The sequence below is a fragment of the Toxorhynchites rutilus genome, chromosome 1 (assembly GCF_029784135.1).
Source record: "Toxorhynchites rutilus septentrionalis strain SRP chromosome 1, ASM2978413v1, whole genome shotgun sequence".
Lineage (NCBI taxonomy): Eukaryota > Metazoa > Arthropoda > Insecta > Diptera > Culicidae > Toxorhynchites > Toxorhynchites rutilus.
The window spans coordinates 90,679,640-90,702,883 of record NC_073744.1 but is presented as its reverse complement, the minus strand read 5'-3'; the positions used below and the strand labels follow the sequence as shown (position 1 = coordinate 90,702,883).

Below are 23,244 nucleotides of genomic sequence, written 5' to 3'. Positions count from 1 at the left end.
TGGGAAGAAAAAATGGTTGCTTCTCGAAATGATTCTACAAAACCACGCAAGCCATTAAATATTTTCAGGGTCCCCGGATCTTTTTACTAAAGAGTTCTTTATGAAATTTCGACGTATCCGCAAATAATATCCGAAATGATAAACCAACAAATTTCAAAAAAAAAAGATTGCGTAGTTCTACGTTCTAAGCGGTAATTGAGTATCGATTTTTTTCCGTTTTTCAAATTTCATGTATCAGATGTGCCGGTAAGTTTCTTCGGTTTTACAACAGATGGCGTAACTTGATTATTATTCCAGTGAATCAAATTTCCATACATTCGTTGGAAAGCTACTGTCATTGCGCCTCTTTTTCAGTATATGTAAAAAAAAGTTGAAGCGTAAACAACATAGTTTTCTTGCCAATTCGAATATGTCGAATTTCGTACCAACGAGAGTGTTTTCGCGGGGAGTGTTACTTCATTACCTCAATATGAAGAAAAAAATGTAAGAGATTGTATCTAGGACACGACCGCATATTTTCGACGTAGAACTACGCAATTACACTATGCAATCCACTTGTTTACCACTTCGAATATTATTTTAGAATGCATCGAAATGTTTGTAATGGATTGTTCTTCGTTACAAATAAATTTGATGAACGTGCTTTTATGTTTGATATTATGCCTAGGACTACCAAAATATGTGATTGTATTTTACATTTTCCTCTGAAATTATTGCACATCTAATGTTTACTTAGTTCTCGATCCGCGAAAGCTCGTTCACCTCTAGTATTTGAAATGACGAAATGGCGTTTTAGGGAAACATATTCCGATATGCACAACGACAAGCAAGTACAAAAGTACTCAACACCAAAAAATACCCCCGACTTGCATGTATTTGCAAAGCGGATTCACCCAGTCACATTAATTTTGAAGTCCGTGTTCGGGAAACACAGCTCATTGGAAAAAAGTCATAGGAGGGTTGTGTCCGAGACACGACCGCATAGTTGACGTAGGATTCCGTTAGGCTATCTGTTGTATGCTGATATTGGATATGTTTGAAGAATAACATTGTTAAACTCTTCGATGATGATTTGGTGGCCCTAAAAAGAGCGGTTTTGTCTGGTTGCTAGGTATTGTTTGTTCACTCCACCAGTGTTCACAACCGACTGATGATAGAAGGATGGTGATTAGTCATTGGGTGATGCGTATCACGAGAGAACACACTTATCAATTTTTCTCACCAGAAAAAAAACGTGTTACTTTATTACAGAGAAAAAATATTTATATGAAATTTCACGAAGTAACCAATATAAAAGTTCCAAATTGAAATTTCATGTGTCGTCAATTTCGACCAATCAGAAGTAGGTATTTCCGTTAGGATAGGGGTTGAGATTTTTGAACTGTTCGATAGTTAGTTTCAAGTCATATATTATTTTCTTCAATATCAAAAATTGTTATTGAGTGCGGAAACCGATTGACGCAAAAATCTCATCAATCCATCGTGAAATGACTGAGCAATAAGCGTTTGAAATTGGACAACTTTCACGATGTGCTCGTTTTTCGATTTTCAATTTGTACCCCAATATGTTCCCGAAAGACGTAATCCTACGTCAAAAAAATAAATACATTTAAATTTTATCAATTCAAAACTGCCTTCGGGCCTGCTAGTTCGATGGGAGATTAATCTGCCTCCCTAAATGAATATTGCTCATGGCGTCGCTTGGTGCCGCCGAAAGCAGACTCGTTTGCTGAGGAGTGCTGAGCGACAATGAAAATGTCTTTCTAAAGGTAGGTCGAGAAAGAGTATGAACTAGTTTTCTTCGCAAGGGCCCTTCTCAGGGCTGGAGACGAATGAACGTAAAGTTTAAAGTCTCTATAATTCAAAAGAAGAAAAATATTGCTACCAGATGTCACGAACTTCGACATTTATTGCTACTCTGGTGCTACTCTACACGGGCGAGTAGCACCATAGTAGCAAAAAATGTCGAAGTTGGCGCAAAGGCACCGCAAAAATATTATTTTATAGAATTCCTTCATGCATTTGTCTGATACGGGCTGTGTATCGTTCGTTCTTGTTTTTGAAGGGACTTTAACCCAAAGGTCATTCGTCCCTAACGGGCTGTGTATGACTGGAGCGTTCCGTTATATACATGCATGCATATGTCCTTCGCTTCTTTTGCCAAATCCAGTAAAAGGTGGTTGATGAAACGTATGTTTTTGTAGTGATACGTTCCATGTTAGTTGTTAGTAGAAAATGTAAAAATAAACAGTATTTTTGATCGGTTTTATATAGGGCCTGATTCTCGAATACACTTCACGGTGGAAACGAAAAAAAGGCACGCCATTGAACTACGTTTTAAGAGTTAGTGAAGTGTTGAAGATAATGATGAGTTTTCAGGCAGAATGAGCACTTTTCAAATAAAAAATCTTTAATGAAAATTAACCTCTTCGTATCAAACTGGTATTCAATGTGAGTGGAATACTTTGTTTTCTTCGTGTGATAAAATAATCTCATACAAAAATTTAATCTGAAGATAATTTGATTTTATAATGATAAATTTAGTGGGAAACTAATCTCGCATCCAGATGTCGACACCGTACCGTTGTCATCGCGAATGCGTTTCATACCGTTTCCACCGTGAAGTGTATTCGTAGTGTATTCGAGAATCAGGCCCATAGTTTTTGTGGTAAGTGGAAAACAGTAAAATAAACTCTTTTGTTTCAAAACAAATTGATAGTCCTGAGAAGGACTGGAATGGTTTAATGGGTTGTACGGAATCTGCTGGCTTCCTCTCCTTTGCCGCACCGTATGGTGTTGGTTGATTTGTAGAGCACTGCACACTAGAAGCCCAGATGTTTGCCGATCTGAGCGTTGAACGAGAATGAGAAATCCAAAAATGCCACCGTCCTTTTATATCAGTTGGTATGTGAGAAATAGGCGCCCCCCACTCGCTCGGCATGCACATATTTGACTTTTCGGGGAACGAAAGAAGCGAAGCAGGCGAAAAAGAAATGACGTCAATTTCGACCAATCGATACCGTTTGGATAGGGGTTGAGATTTTTCAATTGTTCGATAATTAATTACATGATATATATTATTTTATTCAAGGTGAAAAATTGTTATAGAGTGCCGCAATGTTTTGATGTAAAAATCTCATCAATCCGTCATGAAATGACTGAGCAATACGCGTTTGAAATTGGACATTTTTCACGATGCGATCGATATTCGTTTTTCAATTTGTACCCCAATATGTTCCCGAAAGACGTAATCCTACGTCAAAAAATACCCCCGACTTGCATGTTTTGACAAAGCGGATTCCCCCAGGCACATTGATTTTGAAGTCCGTGTTAGGGAAATACAGCTCGGTGGGAACAAAAATACCCCCGACTTGCATGTATATTTGCAAAGCGGATTTCCACAGGTACATTGATTTTGGAGCCTGTGTTGGGGAAACCGTAAATCGGGCCAATCAAAACCTGGCTGTTGGCATTCGAAATACGGATAAGGTTAGCACACAAATCGTTCTTCCATTTTTCATGAATTTAAACCGAATACAAATGTATACAAATCATGAGAATTTGTTCACAGTGAAAATAGTTATGAACGTGAATTTTATTTTATAAAAACGTGACCCGTTTTATGATTTGGCACCCTTCCTGAAAGAAGTAGTTCTACGTCAAAAAGTCATCGCTTTTTGGTGGAAGTTTATGATGACCATGCTCCAACTGAGCGAACGTGTCAGACGTAGTTTGCACGGTTCAAAAGTTGCAATTTTGACGAAGAACGTCCGCCAAAAAAGTTTGAAGATAAAGAATTGGAGGCTTTACTCGATCAAGGTCACAAACGCAAGAAGAACTTGCAGATACACTTGGAGTAGCTCAGCAAACCATATCCGATCGTTCAAAAGCAATGGGAATTATCCGAAAGATAGAACATTGGGTGCCGTATGAATTGAAGCCACGAGACGTCGAATGCCGTTTTTTCACGTGCGAACAACTGCTCCAACGGCATAAAAGGAAGGATTTTTTACGATTACGACAACCCTAAACGTCGGGCAACGTATGGATACACCGGTCATGCATCAACATCGACGGCCGCGCGGAATATTCACGGCCAGAAGGTTATGCTGTCTATTTGGTTGGACCAGCTGTGTGTGGTGTACTATGAGCTGCTAAAACCGAATGAAACCATTACGGGGGACCTCTACCGACGACAATTGATGCGTTTGAGCCACAATACGAGCAAAGTCGCGATAAAGTTATTTTGCAGCACGACAATGCTCGGCCGCATGTCGCGAAACCGGTCAAAACAAACATGGAAACGCCGAAGAGGGAGGTCCTATCCCACCCGTCGTATTCTCCAGACAATGCTCCGTCCGATTACTATATTTTTCGATCGATGCAACATGGTCTAGTTGACCAGCAGTTCTCCTATTTTGATGAAGTCAAAAATTGGATCGATTCGTGGTTAACCGACAAACAAGCCGATTATTCCCGCAAAGCGATTCGTGAATTGCCAGAAAGATGGGAAAAAGTTGTGACTAGCTATGGGCAATACTTTAAATATGAAATTTGTAACAATTTTTGAAGAATAAAGCATTACTTTTTGGAAAAAACAGGAAGTGGGTTATATCTATGGTATAACCGCAAGGGTGACGTAGGACTATCGTTGATTTTGAGATCATTTGTTTGAAGTTGAATCTAAATCCATTCTGAATGAATCAATAAATGAATATTTGGGGGACGAGAAAACGAAAGCGTTACGTTGGAGGCACAAGGTTTTATGCATCCAATATAGGATACGAAAAACCTTGTTCTGAAGAATAATCTTCAGAAGCTTTCCTGCTAACTGTACTTGATTAACAAATCACAAACCCAAATGTATTATATGGATATTGTATGGATAGAAAACATTAAAATAAACTCTTTCGCTTGAATGTAATTTTCAATTCCAAGGGGAACTGGCAGATTATTTTCCAGCAACGATTAGATATTTCCAAATTTTCCTCGATACTGGAAGCCCACCAGTGGTTAATGCTAATTCGATAACCACCTGTTAATAGCACTTGATTGAAACATATTTGGTCACAGTGTTACATGGATAGAAAACATTCAAATAAACTCTTTCACATGAATGTATTTTTAAATTCCCAGAGGAACTGAACGATTATTTTCCGGATCTTTCTCGATGCTGAATGGCATCCAAACGGAAAGAATTCCGTGCGTGTATGTGTGTGTAGCGGCTGCTTCGATGGTCATCTTCTCTTCTCCTGAAGGATCGGCTTCTCTGTGCTCCCTCACAGTTTCAAACAAACTGCGTTTCAGGGCAGATCTCGATCCTTCGCTGTCCAGCACCCTCAGCAACAATGTTGTCTTGTCGATGTCCTCACGAAAAATGAATGCGTCTCACCACCAGAATATCGCTTAAGTATGCTTTTTGTGCGTGATTGAATCGAGAGAAGGCGTGGTTTACGATGGCAATTGGGAAGGCAAACTAGAGGGGAATGAACTCTCTGAGCTCGGAACTTTCGGCGACTGAGCAATAATCGATTGCGGGCGCATACAATATTGGATACGGAAATATCCTACTGATGGGGAAAAATAATCTTCAGAAGCTATCCTGTTAATTACGATTGATTGAAAAATCACAAAACCAAATGTATTTGGTCACAGTGTTACATGGATAGACAACATTAAAATAAACTCTTTCACATGAATGTATTTTTCAATTCCCAGAGAAACTGGCAGATTATTTTCAGTAACGATTAGATATTTCCACATTGGTTAATGCTAACTCGATAACCATCTGTTAATAGCACTTGATTGAAACATATTTGGTCACAGTGTTACATGGATAGAAAACATTCAAATAAACTCTTTCACATGAATGTATTTTTAAATTCCCAGAGGAACTGGCAGATTATTTTTCAGCAATGATTAGATCTTTCCGGAACTTTCTCGATGCTGAATGGCATCCAAACGGAAATAATTCTGCGCGTGTATATGTCGATCCTTCGCCGTCCACCTCCTCCAGCACGTTAGGCAACGATGTTGTCTTGTCGATGTCGTCACGAAAAATGAATGTGTCTCACCACCAGAATATCGCTTAAGTATGCTTTTTGTGTGTGATTGAATCGAAAGAAGGTGTGGTTTACAATGGCAATTTGGAAGGCAAACTAGAGGGGAATAACTCTCTGAGCTCGAAACTTTCGGCGACTGAGCAATAATCGATTGCGTGCGCATACAATATTGGATACGGAAATATCCTACTGATGGGGAAGAATAATCTTCAGAAGCTTTCCTGCTAATTACACTTGGTTGAAAAATTACAAAATCAAATGAATTTGATCGATGTGTTACATGGTTAGAAAACATTAAAATAAACTCTTTCACATGAATGTATTTTTAAATTCCCAGAGGAACTGGCAGATTATTTTCCAGAAATGATTAGATCTTTCCGGAACTTTCTCGATGCTGAATGGCATCCAAACGGAAAGAATTCCGCGCGTGTATGTGTGTGTGTAGCGATGTCTTCCCGGGGAACCGTTTGTGGCATCACTCTCCTCCTGATGGATTCCCTTTTGGCCTTCTTGAATAGCGTTAACGTTCCCTGTGGAACTTTTGCCGTCTTAACGTAGGCATTAACAAGCGTCATTTATTAATACTTAGTTGAGATTTCTTAAGCCAAATAACACGCCTTGAATGTATTCCGAGGGACAAGCTCTAGAATATGCGTGACCACAGTGCCAGTCGAAGGAAATTTCTTTGACGAAAAATCCCCCGGCCAGAACGGGAATCGAACCCGAACACCCGGCATGATAATGTGAGACGCTAACCACTCGGCCACGGGTGCACATCCCTTTTGGCCTAAGGTGCACAAATAGGCTCTTGGTGACACCGTTCATCCGCACTTTCATGATAAACGAAGAGCTTCACCACAACAGCGACAACATGCTCCAATCGCTGTTCAATTAGAACTGAGTGGATTTCCGAGCGGCGCTCGCTTATATACCGATTGGTGATTTCAATAGCCTGTTTCGAGAACAATTTTAAGGCTATTGAAACAAGTTTTTGGATCAAAAAGTAACAAGTATATAACGCGTAGATATTTTATCTTTCGAATGAAGTGTTTATCATACCATTTCGTTCAGTTGTTCAGGAGCTATTAACGCTCAAAATCTCGGTCTCCGGCGTAACGCTTTCGGTTTCGAAACTTTGATTTTACACCCCGATATAGAAATGAAAGACGTAGTCCTACGTCAAAAACGAAGAAACTTACCGGTACTCCTATTATATTGCTATCAATGATAGCAACAGCAACAGGAGAGCCAGCAGGTTCGAGGTTACAGCATTATTGGAGGGTTACGCGTTATTTTGAAAGGGGGGATGTGCAACCCATGCTTTTCTTCACATTGGAGACGATATTTCAATTCCCTGATATACATCTTTAAGTTTTTACGCTACTAACAAGATAACACGTCGTGTCTTTGTTCTAGCAGAATACAACAATGTATGTGACATCCCAACCATCTAAATCAGCGATACTCAACAACCCGGTGGGCTCTTCTGGTTGGCCCATCTGGTGTGTATGATGTTTGGAACTCATACACAAAAATCCATAAATAATGGTGAAAGTCCGTGTCCCTCACTCAGTTAAAGCATTCATTCATTGGATCTTGTCAGTGCTACCAAATGTTTGTACTAAAAGAGTTTCATTCTTGAATTTTTATAATGTTTTTTGACGTAGAACTACGTCTTTCATTAAGGGTGCCAAATCAGAAAACAGGTCACGTTTTTATGAAATAAAGTTAACGGTAATAACTATTATATTATGATTGACCATTCTATCCTGGATTCCTCGAGCCGAGAAAGACGCACCACGCTAGATATGAGGTACAGACTAGGGGGGCGTTGCTGATTAAGGGTCAGCTGCATCCCAATAGGAAGTATCCCGTGTCGGGCACACGAACAGAGCATTGGAGACAGCAACATCCGAATTACGAAAACACTTGTAATACTAACCTCGAGCCAACCGCGAGTAATCGGTTACATATTACTAACATAGATAATAATAACTATTTCTGCCGCGAACGGATTTTGACGATTTACACACTAAACGAATCGAACATTCCGTAGGATTTGTTTATTATGCTATACATTAAAATCCCCTGGTTTGTAAATGGTTAAAATTCATGAAAACTTTAAGCGTTTCCATTTTCCCATACATTTGTTCTATCCATTTGTGTGCTTTCCCGAACAGAGCTGTCAATAACGAGCAACTTATCGGCGACTAACGGAGGGGAAATCGTAGGATTTTAGGTCTCCGTGAACAAAGGAAAAGAAGAACAATGAAGGGGAATACTTGCCTAGAGTATTCGCGACTACGAAGCTGAATTTGACAGCTTGTGTGCGTGAATGAAATGTCAACACAGAATTGCAAAAAGAATGTGATTTTTAAACGCACCGTTTTTAACGTTTTTTGCAGAAATTTTCGTAATGGTGAGTATGTATCGAAAGAACTATCCTCTAGGATGCTAATTTAGTTAAATCACATAAATTTACTGCAGGGTAAAACGTTTTCTTACCGCATCCAAAGGACACTGTCTTTACTTGTGAAAAAGTAAACAAACTTTCAGGATACTATATTTAAATGAAAATTAATAATTGTGTGCAAAATTTATCTTCCTAACGGTTGGAAAATGAGTTTTCCTTATGCAGTGAAAAAGTCACAGAAGGTTGTGTCCGAGACACGACCGCATTGTTGACGTAGGATTACGTTAGGCTATCTGTCACATGCTGATTTTGGATGTTTGAAAAAATATATTGTTAAACTCTTTGATAATGATCTGATGGCCCTGAAAAGGGCCGTTTGGTTTGGTTCTTGGGTATTTTTTGTTCATTTCACCAGTGTTACAATCGAGCTTTCGGTATCAGTGATAGAAAGTTGTTTCAGCTCCGAGACACGTTTACGAGATTGGCGCTCATATTGAGTGAACATATATTCCGACATATTTACTCGCGTAAAACTTTATGGAGCAACAAAAACAACAATTCACTTCTGTTGTTTTTTTGGCAGCGGTAGCTTTCTCGGAGCCGCTGCTGCTAATTTCTGTTTTTATTTTGGTGGTTTTCGTTGACACCATCACGTCGAGCTAAACGGCGAATAGCGAGTTTGATACACTGGATATTGTCATGTAGAACCTTGCGATACGCTTCGATCCTCCGTTGCCTTCCTTGCCGCATGAAGTCATGTTGGTTGATGTTGATCTGATGTGACCACACTTAAAACATATATGTTTACCGATCTGAGCGTCGAACAAAATGAGAAATCTGACTGAGCAGCAGCATCAGCAGAAAGAGAGAACATGCCTGAAACTTTCTGCTCATGATGTTTGCTGTTGCCATCAGTACTGGACCGATGCGGGACACAGCCTGATTGTTGATGTTAGGCCTCGATGTTTACCGCCGCTGCTGCTGCTACTGCCACTTAAGTTCGATATGAGACACAGCTCAATTGTTGGCCGCTCAGATTCGATGCTCGTCTTGAAGTTCACTGCTGCACTTTCACGATTCCAAGAAGCGTGTGCTCGCACTTCTGATGGAGAGAGCGTGCCCGAAATGCTCCGCTCGCGATGCTTGCTGCTACCACTAGTAGAGTAGTAGTAGTTTGCCGCTGCTTATACTGCCATAGAAGCTTGATGTGAGGCACAGCTAGCCTATTGACCACACAGCTTCGATGCTCGTCTATATATTAGCCGCGTCCACTGCTGCTGCTCTCCACTGTTGTCCGTTCCACGTCCGTTGTAAAAATGAATAAAATCCACGAACGCTCCATTCTTTTATATCATTTGGTATGTGTGAAGTAGGCGCCTTCCTACTCGATTGTCATGCAGCTTACCGGTGAACGAACGAATCGGGCGCGAAAAAGAAATGACGTCAATTTCGATCAATCAGGACTGGGTATCTCTGTTTGGATAGGGGTTGAATTTTTTCAATTGTTCGATAGTTAGTTATATGATATATACTATTTCATTCAATGTGAAAAATTGTTATGGAGTGCCGTAATCGTTTGATGCAAAAATCTCATCAATCCATCATGAAATGAATGAGTAACAAGCGTTTGAAATTGGACATTTTTCACGATGCGATCGATTTTCATTTTTCAATTTGTACCCCAATATGTTCCCGAAAGACGTAATCCTACGTCAAAAAACTTTGCCGTAGCTTAAGCTGAATTTAACTTATAAGTGTTTTTCTGTGACCTTGTTTCATGCATTATCAGGAGCCATCAGTCGGAGAAAATGAAACCTGCTACGTGGCTGTGGAGTTTGCGGATGTGTTCGATTACGCTGCGGGTGGAAGCCGTTTAGTCGACGAAAGCGAAAGAGTATTCAAAGCTGGACATCTTTTAATAATTGGTGTTGAAGTTCACGATGAAGGCTCCAGTATTTTCTCGTCCTGCCTCCAGTCATCATCTCCAAGCTCGGAACCCCATACAATAAAAATTCGTACGAAAATCTCCTTCTCCAAATGGTTGACTTCGTGTTCCTGTAAAGCTGGCAAAGGGAAGTGCAAACACGTCATGGCTGTTTTGTATCATTTGCTTAAGTATGTTTTATTTTATTTCTTTATTATTGCACATTTTGCACCAAGTTGGACTGTTTCACACTTTTGACGTAGGACTACGTCTTTCATTTCTATACTGGGGTGTAAGTTCAAACTTTCAAAAACGAAAGCGTTACGCCGGAGAACGAGATTTTGAACGTTAATAACTCCTAAACAACTGAACGAAATAGTATAATAAACACTTCATTCGAAAGATAAAATGTCTACGCGTCATATGCTTGTTACTTTTTGATCTAAAAACTTGTTTCAAAAGTCCTAAAATTGCCTTCAAAACAGGCTATTGAAATAATACCAATCGATATATAAGCAAATGCCGCTCGAAAATCCACTCAGTTATGATTGCGCAACGATTGAGGTACGATCGCTAGAATAGATGGATGTTTCCCTAACACAGACTTCAAAATCATGAAGCCTGGGGTAATCGTCATTGCAAAATAGATGCGAGCTGCGGGTATTTTTGTACTCGCTTGCCTTTCTGGAAATCGGAATGTTTCCCTAACACAGACTTCAAAATCATGAAGCCTGAGGGAATTGGGATAGCAAAATAGATGCAAGCTGCGGGTACTTTTGTACTTTGCGTTTCTGCAAATTGGAATGTTTCTCTAACACAGACTTCAAATTCATGAAGCCTGGGAAAATCGGCATTGCAAAATAGATGCAAAATACGGGTACATTTGTATTCGCTTGCATTTTTACAAACCGGAATTGTTGAAGTTGGGAAAATCGGCATTGCAGGTACATTCAAGCTGGCAATACTTTTGATTGACTGGATTTGATAGTGAAGAATACGATATGACATGGTGTGGTGGATATTATATTACATATCGAATATATGAAAGCAGCGCTATAAAATTATTTGTTTACGAATGTTGCAATCGATCGTCGTTATTGGGAAGTTGGAATTGTTGGGAAGGGGGTTTTATTTTCGCTGTGTAATTCCAAGGAGGAATCCATTTCTTTTCAAGCGTTAATAATCCTGCTCCGGATCAACGATGATTCCAACTGTCGGTGCTTGGGGTGGGGTTATAATTGCACTGGGTATTTTCGAGGAAGAATCGATTCCCCCTTTGGGCGTTAATAATTCTTTTCTGGCTAAACGAATTGGTATTATTATCACTTTATTCGAAAGCGAAAGTGTCTAAGATGTATATGCTTGTTACTTATTGATTGCAAAGTCAACATTGCGGTTATAACAAAGATATAACCCATTTCTAGTTTTTCAAAAGTGCGAAAATGTGAATGTGAATACTTGGAGAGTAGAAGTTCGACACGGTGAAATGGAGGCTACAAATACGGGAGGTTTTTGTAGGTTCTATCTTCAGCCGTAGTCGTTGGATCCAGTCTAGATACCGCGATTTGTCCGTTTTCGGAGGGAAAGCATGAAAAGAAATTCCGGGGCGATATCTCTGCTTACATCCGGGGACGACACAAACAATACGCCTTTTGAATTTTGCAGATTGTTCGGAGTCAGCTTCAGGCAAATTTCGTCCGACTTGCATGTTCTCCGGGCAATTTGCGCAGCTTTTGACGTCCATATTTCACACGTTCTAAGGAAAATATTTTGAAAAATATTAGAGCACTGATTGAATAGAAGCCAGATCTTTGTATTTTAGGTATTTTATGAACACTAAGCGGATATTTTTATATCAAATTTCATTAATTCGGTTTACCTCTCTCGCAGGTAGATTGACAGAGGGTGTACTTTAACGGCTTTTTTTCACTACTAAATGACAATAAATTTTGGTTCGGAGCATCGAAACAGCTAAGAAAAACTATTTTTCAACAATTTCCACTAATTGTAAGATAAACACGGTACAAGTTTTCGAGAAATCAGTATATTAATTACAGAGAAAATATGCAACGATTTGTTTACATATTTTTCACTCACACGCGAAACTTTCATAGGTGGCGACACCGTACCTTCGATGATGCGAATAAACAGTGGATCTCGCTGAGGCAAACTTTCATTCGGCATCGGACTGTTGAGCAATCCAGTTCACTTTGCTTTCGCTGCGCTTCGATCTAAGATTGGACCCCACCAGTGGTAATCCAACTTGGATATCGTCGTTTGGTTTTTCCTGTTAGTTTTTCGCGTTATTCGTATTGTGTTTTTCTTTCCGCGTCATAAATTGGACGCTTCGCGTAGTGTGTGATGATGACGCTTGGTGCAGTGAAAAGCGCTCGCACTGAACCGAGTCTTCGCGAGTGTGACACTGCATCGAACATCAGCGAAGTAGGCGATTTCGGCGCGTCGGTCGAAAATGTAAACGCCGTTACCCAGGCAGCAACCAAAATCAAGCTCCCCCCGTTGGTGGTGAAGGCGGTCGCTCTTGACAAACTCATCAGCGAATTCGCATCGATGGGTAGAGTACAAGCTGTGTGGCATAATTCAGTCTTTTTCCAAGCAGTTAACATTGTTTGTTTTCCGTCATCATAAGGGCTTCGTTGGTGCCTTTGAGAATGCTATTTCAAACAATACCATTAAAATGGAACTTTTGCTCAACAGTATGATTTTAAATCCAAAAGCTGAACCAAAGATGTAAAGCCCAGACTGTGTCACTTGAACTGTAAAATATGTATGCAAATAGCAAAACATCTGAATAAAAATGCATTTAAGTTGTAAAAAAAAACCTTTGAGAATGCTTCTTCTTCTTCTTCTTCAATGGCACTAACGTTCCTAGAGGAACTTCGCCGTCTCAACGTAGTATTACTTGCGTCATTTTTATTAGTACTTAGTAGAGATTTCTATGCCAAATAACACGCCTTGAATGCATTCTGAGTGGCAAGCTCTAGAATACGCGTGACCACAGTGTAAGACGGAGGCAATTTCTTTGACGAAAAATTCCCCCGACCAGAACGGGAATCGAACCCGAACACCCGGCATGTTAGTTGTGACGCTAACCACTCGGCCACGGGAGCACGCCTTTAAGAATGCATCAATGCATCAGGAGGCACTTAAATGGACGCGACGCACTAAGGAGTGTTCCGTGGAATGACATCTTCATATCGTCAGCTGATTTTGAACGTGATGAAGAAAGTTATAGGCAGCACGCCACATCAATGTTTGAGTTTCTTAACTCAATCGATGTTTTTCACTGCGGACTCGAATGTTCTACAGTTGTATGCAACAGTGTAGACTTCAACGTTATGTCGCTGTATTTCGTGCTGTTCACCATTTTCGCAAGGTTTGCCCCTTTTAATAGGGTCTACCCGAGATCGACAACCCCGTACCCGGAATGGTTTTCATCAGCTGTTATTCGAGTTCTCAAGGACAAACGAAAAGCGTTGAGAAAAATGCATAAGAACAGAAATCCGGAAAATGTTACTTCTTACAAACAGCTGCTGCGGTCGTTCGAAGTGTTACACAGAGAAGCGTATCAAGTGTACATCACTGGGATCCAGAATGGGATAAAGGAAAACCCGAAGTCGTTTTGGAAATTCGTGAATAGCAGACGAAAAAATAGGGGAATTCCGGACGTGATAAGTTACGGTAACCGATCTTCAACTTGTGGACAAGAGACCCCCGAGCTCTTTGCGGAGTATTTCAAGAGCGTTCATCAAAATGACCAACCGAGAATCGTCAACTCTTCGATTGACAGGACCGATGACCTGTTGGTTCTCTCGCACCGTGAAGTGAATCAAGGTCTATCGGATTTGGACCCGGATAAGTCAGCAGGACCAGATAGACTCCCCGCAAAACTTCTGAAAGAAATCAAGGATGAACTTATCGAACCCCTGACTACTCTATTCAATTATTCGCTTACGTCCGGCTACTTCTCGCCACTGTGGAAAATCTCGCACATTACTCCAATCCATAAGAAGGGCCCACGTTCAGATGTCGAAAACTACCGGGGTGTTGCAATCCAGTCTGCGATGCCAAAGTTATTTGAACGACTTGTTTACTCTCGCCTTTATGAACGTATTATTGACCGTGTGTCAGCAGCACAACATGGTTTCGTAAAAGGAAAGTCAGTTGTGACGAACCTATGCGAATTTTGCTCTACCGTCACGGATTATATATCTAAAGGGTATCAGGTGGACTGTATATACACAGATATGAGCAAGGCTTTCGATGTAGTAGGAATAAGCAGCATAATGCGCGCGGTGGCTGATTTCGACATTCACGGAAAAATGTTCGAATGGATTGGGACGTATTTGGAGAGCAGAACACAATATGTGAAAGTGCACAACAACGCATCCAGGTCTTTCGGTGTTAGTTCAGGTGTTCCGCAGGGTAGTCATTTGGGGCCTATTCTGTTTGTCATGGTCATGAATAAACTACCATCATGTTTGGCCAACGCAAAAGTGCTCATATACGCAGACGATGTGAAGATTTTCCTGCCCGTGAAAAACATCGATGATTGCCATCTTCTTCAGCAAGATTTAGTCAATTTTCGGAGATTCGTCGAGAGCAACGGACTGAGTGTAAACCCCAGCAAGTGCTCCGTTATTACTTACACCAGGAGAGCTCAGCCGATAACTTTCGACTATAGGCTAGGCGGTACGGATCTACAACGAGTAGAGTATGTCCGAGACTTAGGCATGACGATGGATCAATCCCTCACGTTTAACCTCCACCTAGAACGAATAGTCAAGGAAGCGCTGCACCTATTTGCTCTCACTCGTCGTTTTGGGCAAGAATTCACTGACCCGCATGTAATTCTGAAGATCTACACCAGCCTTGTACGGTCTAAACTCGACTTTGCGAGTGTAGTGTGGCGACCGCAATACGATCTGCATATCCAAAGATTAGAAAATGTCCAGAAAAAGTTCCTGAAGTTTGCGCTGAGGAATTTAGGATGGAGAGGAGAACACCTGCCAGTATACGAAGATCTCTGCTGTTTAGTGGACATGGATACTATCAAAAGTAGACACAGAATCGCAGATATGACTTTCTTCTGTAAACTATTGAGCGGACGGATAAGAAGCCCGTGTCTCTACGAACGGATAAATTTTAACACCAGCCCCGTTTCTCTTCGTCGCCGGAGAATTTTTGATCCACCTCTGAGGTCCAGAAATTACACCCAACACGAACCTACAACTCGATTCATGCGTGAGTTTAACATGCTGCAAGAAGTGATTTCCATAGATATGACAACAGAAGAAATTCGAAGAAGACTACGATTATTTTTAAGAGGTCAACTAAATGTATAAGTGATTATGTGTTTTATTTCTGTTTTCATGTTTAGTTTTTATGATGAGTTTTATTTTCCATGTTCAGTTTTTAAGAAAGATAACGGGCTTGCAGCCTATAATCTAATCTAATAAACAATGCATTAAACTGCCGTTATGGCGAAGCAGGCGTTAAGGTTGTGTACCAAAAAATATTTGGGGAATACAAAGCATCTTGAATGTCTTACTGGAATGTTATAAGTTATTTAGGTTCGCGTGCCAGTCGCAAAACTGCCTTCAACTAGGATTGCATTTGCGCTAATATTGATCATGATGAAGCATTGCTACTATTTCGAGGTTGTTATTACCAAAAAGAGTTTATTTCGCTTGTTTAGTCACCAAGAAAGTAAATGCCGTTCTGGAATTTTGTATGTGATTAGGTTTCGCTTGCCAGTAGCAAAATTTCCTTCACTAAAGCCGGGTTCAGACGGTGCGAGTAAGCATACGAGTCGGTCTAGTCAGTTACTGCAGTGCAGCTACTCACACCGTGTGAACACATCATGCCAGTTATTGTCATGTGTGATCCGGCGTGCGAGCTACTTCAAAGTTTTTTGAATTTACTCGCACTTGCATGCTTCACAACGTCAAAAACAGAATTTAGCGTTCGAATCAGTGATGCCAAATGTAATGAAATGTCTTTATTTTTAAGATATTTGAAAATATGTGAAGATATTTATAGACTTGAAAATTATTGGAAAAACAAATAAAACCCTCATAGTTTCTAAACGAAATAATTGTTATTTCGTTTTGCACGCTGGCGGGGCACGCTTTCTTTTTGAGATAGTTTTCTTGAGAATCTCTAATATAGAATCATTATCAGATCACAACTTACAAAAAAAAGTATTGTTCTAAGAAACAGAATACATATTCGATTTAAAAAAGTACATTTTCATTCATTATTAAAATTTTTGAAGCGTATTTATTGCACCTGCAAATCGACTATCATTTTCATTTCACAAAATAAATAAAATTAAAAAAAAAAATCTTTTAGACTACCATTTATAACATCACATCCTTTCGGAATTATCTGAGCTATGGATGTTTTCGAGATTCTAAAAAATATCGACAACAATCCCAACGATATTCCAAAACAAAGGCACATCAATGTCATTTCTAATTTAACTCTTGCAGGTACAGCATCCCTCATGACTGTATCTTGGCGTTGTATTCGTGGAGCAATTAAATCCAACAGTTTTTTCACTTGTTCAGGTGTTATTATCAACACTGCTCTGTAATCTCGGGGATCCTCATCGTAGAGTTCCTTCAATATTGTATTTGTTGCTCCTTTTCTTTGCATCTAATTCCTGGCCCGAATCCTTTTCTCTTTCTGCTTTTTCGGATAGTACCTTCAGTTCAAAGAAATTCAGCACAAAGTATGTATTTTTAAACACGATCAGCGTTTGTTTTGCTATAAAATTGTGTGATGATACATTCAACTGAAAACCTAAGATGAAAACTGCCAATAAAGAAGTCGATTTTGGACCAATCATTTGACAAATTCGGACCTGATTGCTGTTTCTGACTATTTGATGGACATTTGAAAAGTCGCCTGGCATCCCTGGTAAACCCGTGCCGTAGTATCTAGTTTCTCGCCAGCAGCTCACACTGTGTGAACGGACAAGGCGAGTCAACCAATTGTCAAGCGAGTCCACCGGGTCAGTAGCTGCTCATTGTCAAGTCAGCTACTAGCAACGTATAAATGGGCCTTAAGGGTGACAGCTGCGCTTCTCTCGAGCATAAGAAGGTAATGCAACACTCAACAACAACGCAACAGTTGTTTCTAAAATTTCACAGCATTATAGAATATCCGAAGGTATAAATTAGCGACCTATAAAAAACAACAGCGTTGTTCTACGTCAACAATGCGGTTGTATCTTGGACACAACCTCCTAAATTTTTCTCACCGGTTATAATTTTGTAGTACATTTATTTTTGTTTTGCGGCCCGCGACACCATGCCTAACATGTGTTTGTGGCGCCTCTGGCAAAAATGTTGAACACCACTGATCTAAATGGTTGAAATATTAAGTATGACACTCGGAATCATCAGTGGGAAAACATTTTGCAAAGCCAAACTTATGTCTCATGTCTGTACTAACATTAATGTTAAATGTCTCTCCTCTATACTATCCAACAAAGGCGGTAGGAAAGACTATTGGTACCAGTTTCAGCAACATCAAATCTACAAATGTATCGATGAAAAACTTCAATCCGGCGAGTTTCATTTTAGTCCACACGTGTCTTACAAGAAAGAGAGGCCGCATAAATTTGTCAATGAGTCATAAAATCATAAACATGGTGAAAATATTCAGCATTTCACAAGACAGATTTCATTGATAGTTTGTGCGGAGATGAATAGGCTGTTATTCGATTTGTACAAGAAACTAGTGATGCATAAAATTATTCGTAAATGTGTCCATCCAGCTATATCCAACAATCAAATTCCCATAATAAAATTGAGGTAGTTCAACATATTTATCCAAACCTACAATGTATAGTCCGACATATCGAGCCTTTTTCCGCCAGCACAGATATCTGCGACTATGCATTTTTGTCTCCTCGTTTACTTATCCTTGAATAACTTTCCACCACATTGCCAAGCTTTCTCTCGCAAACTTGCTTCTCCTTCTCTGTTTGTATTTTTCTCATCGCGATGTTCACGCATTTGTGCTTGATGTCGTGAAAAATCGATACGTCGTATAGAATAATGAAGTTCTAAACGACATTCTCTGAGTTTGCGCCATGTGGATCTTCGTTATTATCTCTTGCCTAGCGACCAGACAAACCATGCTCCCCACGAAGACGAAGATGGTGTCTGTTTTGATCAAATGTTAGACATATTTCTTTGTAGCTGGAACTGTGATTGAGAAAAGTAGAAAGCGATGTGTGAGAGGGAAAAATGTCGTAGTTTTTCAAAGGATCACTCACGTCACTAGTCTGTGAAGTCTTATACGTCTAAAGTATTGGACAACTCATTAGTCTGTGCGCTCTACTCCAATTCAAGCGAAAATCTTCTTTGTTCATAAACGAAATATTTTAATGATTGAAGTTTCCTAACTGCCTTTCTTAAGGGTTGAGATGTCTTGACTTAATACGTGCTCAATTTCCTATTCTCTGCATGTTATTTATTTAGATAGAGATAGTGGAACATAAGTTTGAGCCATGATCTTGACCATTTTTTTGAAAATCCTCTACACTTCTATGGAGAAATTTTCATTGAGATGAAAACCATTGGAAATCACTGTTTCACTACCAATTTCTTATAGGATTCGTTTAAGTTTTATCTTACTAAATTTATATGTAAATAGCAGGGTTTCAACTCGTGCTCCCGTGGCCGAGTGGTTAGCGTCATAACTAACATGCCTGGTGTTCGGGTTCGATTCCCGTTCTGGTTGGGGGAATTTTTCGTCAAAGAAATTTCCTCCGACTTGCACTGTGATCACGCGTATTCTAGAGCTTGCCACTCAGAATGCATTGCAAGGCGTGTCATTTGGCATAGAAATCTCAACTAAGTACTAATAAAAATGACGCAAGTAATACTACGTTGAGACGGCGAAGTTCCTCTAGGAAAGTTAGTACCATTAAAGAAGAAGAAGGGTTTCAACTCTCATTTAATGCTTTAATATATACAATAGTTTTGCTAAGTTAATTCTGGCATAATCTGGCGAATGTCTCGTTTGAAGTGGCTTCGATATTATCCTGACCCATAACAATTGATGTCTCAGGCAAATATTAGGCATAGACACATTATCAACAGCTCAGGTGCTTTTGCAGTTTCCAAGGCCATAACTCCATCAACTTTATTCTCACTTTTGTCATCAGATGGTGATCATTTTTCTGGAAATTGTGATCGATTCTTGTCGTCACCGAAGTATGAATGAATCAGTGGTGAGGAATTTTGATACACCATTTCATTCTTGACGTCACATGTTCGGAATGACATCAGATGCACAAGTCATGCAACGGCAGGATCTCTCCGCATGAGATACATTTGATTCGTGGCCTGGTCGAATGACCCTGAACGAGACGAAAGAAAGGATATTCGATTCGTTTCCTAGTCTAGTCACAGTGTTGGTTGTTCGTGTATGTGTACTGTATTCGTGCCACAGCTCTTCGGTTGCCGCACTGTCTCTTCAGGAACCACTTTTCCATTCTCACTCTCTTCATTGCTATCCAAAAAGGGCGTAGCATACACGATTTACATGAGATGAAAAAATAATCCATAAGAAAAAAAATTACTGTATTATAACACGTCCATTGACTAATATTGAACAGCAACGATTGATTCACATCTAACAAAAAAACGTCAATTTTGAATTCTTGTACACCCACTCCAATGCAAAAAAAATCGATCGATTTCATGATGTATGACACAAATGGAACTACTAAACACGCGTTTGTGAAAATCCAATTTTCATCACTTCGGAAAACCAATAATCACTAACCTGATTACTTTCCGATTTCAACAAATCACCAAAATTTATCCAATTCGCAAGACAATAATGCCTATCGTTGAGACTTGTTTCTTTGGGAAACACTGCACTAGAGCAGAACAGATTTCGCACTTCACTATTTCGCGTTTCAAATCTCTCTGATCACGGATGATTTGCGAAGAGCACAACTACACAACTTTTCCTTCCCGTTCATGTGTGGGAAACTTGCATACAAGCAATAGGCAGGTGGATATCGTAAATACTTACAGTCAGAAAAAAAATTGTAATTATGAATCATACACTGGAGGAAAACATTAGTAAATGCAACTACCAAATATTTAGTAGATGAAACATTGGTAAAATGTACGCATTTTTCGTAAATATTACCAAAACTTTGTAAAACGGATGTCTTATGCAATACACATCCCTACTAAAGATTCGTACATTATACTTCATAGCATGTGTAACCTTGATTGTTTTCATTTCTAGGAACTGTAATGTGCGTACTTCGTAGTCGTCATTCCTCTTGATGAAACAAAGCTATTCGGAGGTATTTTTTTTTTATTTTTATTAGATTCAAATATATGTAACTTCTGTTTCTCTTCGGCGAAAACATATTCTCGACCACAAAGATATCGAGAACTTGTTTTCGCTGCGGAAAAACAAAAGTTCAATTCGTTGTATCGAAATCTTAATACACCGAATCTTATAAAATAAACTTCAACACAATCCTTTCCCTTTTAATTTTCAGCTTCTAATCTTGGATTAAAATTGCACAGTTCACTATTCAATGTATATTAGACTGAACATGTGCAACACAAAGAAATCTCAGGTAACCACATATTTTTCATCACAAACCCATATTTATAACTAACCATAATCATACATCAGGAAACGGGAGAGCAAATAATGCGGATGGAATGAACTGCGATCTGGTCCCATCAACTGCCAACTAATCAGTTGTTCCTGTCCTAAAGGATGAAAATGTGCAACAGTAAAAGGAGCAAAACCTTGATGAGTGAGGGTTTGACAAAACATATGAGATTGATTCGGTCGAAACTGCGATTAAATCTGCACGAGCAATGTTTAGATGTAGAATGTAGGATGTAGGAAATTACTGTGTAAAAGATAATGTATGATTGAGGACAGCTTTTTAAATAAGAATTAATTATCAACAACATAATGTCATTATCCCTTATCATTATCTCTTACAAATAAAAAACAACGCTTTCACTGATGCTGCTCCAATGGTGGGCCAACATGCCCACCATCCTACAAAAATAATGCCTACCAATTTCCTTTTGTAAGATATACCAATGATTAGTAGGGTAGAAAATGACTAACGAATTGGTAACATTTACAAAAAAAATCGTCATATATACTAAATTTTCCTCTCAGTGTAAACACAATACTATACTGATCCAAAAAATTTGTATATATGACGAATTTTTTGGTAAATATTAGCAAAGATTAGTAAATTTTAGCAAAACAAATTATTCGTACATATCTGAGAGAGAGGGGCCAGCTGAATGACAGATAGTTTGTTTTCTTCTTGTTCTTTTTACGCATTCTCATCAAAAAGAATTCAAATCTGACCATTTCAATCAAATTTCAAATGAACGATCATGGGCTCATAACTCAGAGCCCCTCAACTGACCATCTTAGTGTGTTATTCTAGCTACTATGTCCACGCAACAATCATCATGTGTCGGTAATCCCAGTCCCTTGCCGCTCACATTTTCGGTCTGCTGCATCGGTATTGGCACTATCAATAACGCAACAAAGGAAGCCTCATATCAACAGTCCCGTTGTGAACAGCCCAAAAAAAGGCGACATGTGTTGTGCATCGATAGAATAGGAATTCTCTTGCGCCTACTGTGTTATAGATAGAAACAAATGTTTATCGATAGATAGCGATAATCATACGTCTCAAAATGGTAACAGTGTAATATACAACAAAAGTTATCTTAAGATAAAAAATGTACACGAATGAATTCGGCTCTGTTACAGCTGAATTGCTAAATGAGGCTAATAAAATAAATTGTTGGGATAAAAAAAAATTTCAATCAAACAAGTTGTTGTCATTCATATATATAGTTATAGTTGTCCTAAAGAATTATTTCGAAGATTTCTAAAACAATATCCGAAATAAGAAGCTAACTATTAGAGATGAACCAGCCTTTGGCTGAAAATCTCTTTAATAAAGAAAGAAAGAAAAAAAAAGAAGCTAACTGATTTTTATGATTTGTTTGTCGGTGGAGATCTTGTGTGAATTTATGGGTGTTTTGGGCTTATTTGTGACTTTTCCGATCGTTCATTTAGTTTTCGCGAATTCTTTCATTCTTTCATTCATTCTTTCACTGGTTCCAGGTTGACCTATTGCTGCAAGTTCAATGAATCGATTTTTGCAATGTGGGAGATGATTGTATATTCTCCGGTGCAATTTGAATATGCAGCGTATGTGGAATATATAAAATAAGTGCTAATTTTGTTTGTGTCCGATGGAAATAATAATAGGTTGACTAAAAAGGATGTTGAGTCTGCATTTTTAACAGGCAGTGATCACGATTCGGATGAAGATGAGAATTATACTACCAGTCTCTCGTCATCTTTGCCATGATATTGCTGCCCATCACTGATGGACCATTCATATACAAATTTTAAATTTGACGTGCAGGTCGCTAATCAAGACAATAGTATCACTGAAGATACAATCGAATTGATCGATAGTGTAGGTGAACCAATTAGTTTTGTCCACATAACTAAAAGGGTCAAGATTCTTTCTCCCCTTTTTTTTTTTTTTTTTTTCCCAAAATATATTTTTTATTAAGGCACATGTGGCGTTAGCCTGACGGGGCCGGGAGTCCAATATTTTGACATATTTTGTCTTACAACTATGTTAGTAATATGTAACCGATTACTCGCGGTTGGCTCGAGGTTAGTATTACAAGTGTTCTCATAATTGGTATGTTGCAGTCTTCGATGCTCTATACGTGTGCCCGACACGGGCTACTTCCTATTGGGATGCAGCT

The 23,244-nt window shown here is 39.2% G+C and overlaps 1 protein-coding gene and 1 long non-coding RNA gene across 7 annotated transcripts in view; one reads left to right on the top strand and one right to left on the bottom strand.

Moving 5' to 3' along the window:
- The window catches only part of LOC129765144 (synaptosomal-associated protein 25), a 172,007-nt gene extending 151,622 nt beyond the window's left edge, over window positions 1-20,385 (bottom strand). For all 6 annotated transcript variants that reach the window (XR_008741395.1, XR_008741396.1, XM_055765090.1 and 3 more), the window contains exon 1: window positions 20,225-20,385. The gene's annotated coding sequence lies outside the window, so the exon portion shown is untranslated. The remainder of the gene's footprint in view (window positions 1-20,224) is intronic.
- On the top strand, window positions 19,535-21,440 carry LOC129765175 (uncharacterized). Its single transcript, XR_008741398.1, has 3 exons — window positions 19,535-20,762; window positions 20,964-21,044; window positions 21,104-21,440. It is a non-coding gene; the product is annotated as an uncharacterized LOC129765175 (long non-coding RNA).
- The last annotated feature ends 1,804 nt before the right edge of the window (window positions 21,441-23,244 follow it).